Consider the following 3,403-nt stretch of genomic DNA (forward strand, 5'->3'; position numbering starts at 1 on the left):
ATTTCCTGAGGTCAGGAACTAAAAAGCCCCTTTCTGAAATGAGAAGGGTAACATCTCTTTAGTTTACAGCAGAAGCAATGAGCTACCACATTTTTCTAGTAAGTGAAAGGAAGCTTTCTAGAGACCAGTCAGAGTGTTGGAGGCTAAAATTAAGTCTGCCCTTTTGACTGCTTGTGCCTGATGCTGATTCCAAGTTTCTAGTAAAGACTTGCAGGAGTGGGGAACCTGCGGCATTGAGGTTACATGTGGCCCTCTAGGTCCTCAAGTATGGCCCTTTGACTGGATCCAAACTTCATAGAACAAATCCCCTTAATAAAAAGATTTGTTCTGTAAAACTTGAACTCAGTCAAAAGGACTCACCCAAGGACCTAGAAGGCCACATATGGCCTTGAAGCCATAGGTTCCCCACCCCTGGATTAAGGTTAGGACATTCCTTCTAATTCCCAGTTATCCCGTATGGGGATCCCATCCTCCTAAACCCATTTCAAGGACTTTAGAAAAAACAAGTGCTGTGGGTGTATGTTGAACAAAGTTATCCTTGGTATGACATTATCCAAGAATTCTTGAATGATTTTAATTTATACATGGAAGACACCTTGCTGGAGGAGAGATTTTAAAACATGTTTTTCTGTACCAAAATGCTGTTTAATAGTCAACAAACAATAAATACAGTGGGATCTTGTATTCTCTACACCTTTCAGTCAGTTGTGTGGTTTTAAAGATGTTGTCTACTGTTACAGAGGTGTGTTAGAGCCAGATCCAATCAGATTCCAAGAGCCAAGTGTTAAATTTTCAGTGTGAACATTCACACCACCTCCCTGAAATTGGCAAATGTTATAATTAGGGTATGATATATTATTTTGTTGATTGTCTAGACCTGAGAAAGTGATGGTGAGTATGTTAATAATGTAGATTAAACTTACTGTACTTTTTTTTTTTTCGAGAGCTGGTTGTTAAACTTTTATCAGCACACTCTCGGATTGTGGACTATCACATGTGGAAAATCCTGCTTATTCCCTTCTCATATCTTTGTAGGGAGAGGTTTTATGCTGGCCAGAATACAATGTAATCAAGGGGTTTGTTGCTAGCAGATAGACATAACAATGAAAGTAGGAGAAGTACTGGAGATCTGGAAAAGGACAAATGCTATTCCGATTTTCATAAAAGGGAAGCGTTCAGTCTGCAAATTGGAAGCCAGTGGATTTGACTTTGATTCTTGGAGAAGTTCTAAAACAGATCAGTAAAGTGATGGTTAGTGAACATCTGAAAAAGAAAATAATGATTACAAGGAAACATCAAGGTTTCATGGAGAACACATCATACAGAACTAAGTTTATTGCCTTGTTAACGCTATTACTAACTCATTAGATCAGAGGAACATTGCAGATATGCCTTATTTGGTTTTCAACAAAACATTTGATAAAGTGCTTTTATACTAGTATTATGAAGAAGATAGAGAGACATTGACTAGACAATAAAACATTTAGATGAATTCCGAACTGGTTGTAAAGTCAAACTTAAAAAGTAGTAGTGATTAGATATCAATTTTTCCAGAGGTGTCCAGTGGAATGCCCCAAGGATTTGTCCTTCACTCTATGCTGATTAATACTTTTATTAATGATTTGAATGAAGGCATAGATAGTATTCTTATCAGATTTACAGATGACAAAAAGCTGAGAGGCATAGCTAACACCCTAGATAACAACACTGGCTCTGGATTTGGATGAAATGAGTTCGAACGGTACCCTTATTTGACTTTGGCCAAGTCACTTAACTTCTCTAGGCCTCAGTTTGCTCTTGTCTAAAATCAAAGGGGTGGGCTAGGTGACCTCTGAGGGCCTTCCAGCTCTATATCTATGATTCTAGGAACTTCTGCGGAGTCGTTGACCAAAAAGGTCTACTCAGGCTAGAACATTGGACTGGATCCATTAATATAAAATCAGTAGAGATAAATGCAAAGTTTTGCAACTGAGTTTTAAAAAATCAGCCTCAAAAATTCAAGATATGGAGGGCATGGTTAGATAACAGTTTGTCTGAAAAAAAGCGTTTCAATGTTTTAGTCGACTGCAAGCTCGATGTGAGTCAGCAGTGTGCCATATGGCAGCTTGAAAAACCTAATGTGGGTTGGAGGGGCTGCTCCCGTTCTTTGCTTGCGTCGCAGCTGCTGCAGCTGCATCCCCGGGGGGTTGGCGTCCCGGGCCCGTGATGTCAGCTTCCGCCAAGTGGTTGGATCCATCACCTGCCATCCTCCAGTAGGGGAGATCTTCTCCCCCTGCTGGTGCTGCCTTCGCAAAGCTTGGTGAATTGACAATGCGGCTGTATTCGGTGTTGGACTCCTCCCCTGCTGGTGCCAAGTGGACAGACACCGACTTAGAGATGCTGAGGGCTGCGGTAAAACGATTTGGGGATGATCTTTTTTTTGGGGGGAGAGTGAGGCAATTGGGGTTAAGTGACCTGCCCAGAGTCACGCAGCTAGTGAGTGTTATGTGTCTGAGGCCGTATTTGAACTCAGGTCCTCCTGACTCCAGGGCCGCCTAGCTACACTACACCACTACACCACCTAGCTGCCCCATGGGGTCGATCTTAATAACATCAGCTGCGTCATCAAGGACCGAACTGTTGCTCAAATAAAGTATAGGGTGAAACGAAAGGTATATGAAGACTCTGGCCTCCCTCTTCCAACTGAATCACCCAAGAAGGGGCCTAAGAAGGGAGAATCTAGTGTCCTGGTTCCTGCCCTACCTGTACTCCCACCCCTGGGTCTAGTGTCCCAGAAACTGGAGGCCCTCCCCCGAAGAAGCCGAAAGCTGATGTGACACAGTGACCTAGTTTATGTTGAGAGGCTAGGGGAGGCACCCCCAATCAAGAAACTTAACTTTGACCAGGCCTGAAACTAGACTCTGGACTTCTCGTGACCTCTGCTGATCCTCCTTTGCTCTCCTGATAACCTTTACATTTCTGACCTGTGACCCTTTCTTCATGGACCTGAGTGGAAATCTGGAAAAAGGAAAGCTGGAGGAAAATAAATACCTGTCCTATAGACCCTGTGTGAACATATGTCCTCTGCCCACAATGGACATTTTTTTACAGAATCAAATAAAAACTTCATTCTTAAAAAAAAAACAAAAAACAAAAAAACAACCTAATGTGATCTTGGGCTACATTTTGACATAGCTTCAAGGATTAAGGAAGCGACAGTGCCTCTATACCGTGCCCTAGTCAGACCCCAACTGAAATATTCTGTTCTGTTTGGGGCACTTATATGCTAAGGAACATCCAAAGGAGGGCAACCAGGATGGTGAAAAGTCTTGAGTCCATGTCATATGAATATTGGTTCATAGACCTGGGAAGTTTAAGCCCAGAGAAAGGAAGACTCAAAGGGGACATGATAATTGTGCTCAAG

The 3,403-nt window shown here is 42.3% G+C and overlaps 1 pseudogene; it reads left to right on the forward strand.

Annotated features, from left to right (window-relative positions):
* Positions 1-2,205: 2,205 nt before the first annotated feature.
* On the forward strand, positions 2,206-2,944 carry LOC114052283 (annotated as a pseudogene).
* The last annotated feature ends 459 nt before the right edge of the window (positions 2,945-3,403 follow it).

Source organism: Vombatus ursinus, unplaced genomic scaffold (genome assembly GCF_900497805.2).
Source record: "Vombatus ursinus unplaced genomic scaffold, bare-nosed wombat genome assembly UNPS02003511.1, whole genome shotgun sequence".
NCBI classification, from domain to species: Eukaryota; Metazoa; Chordata; class Mammalia; order Diprotodontia; family Vombatidae; genus Vombatus; species Vombatus ursinus.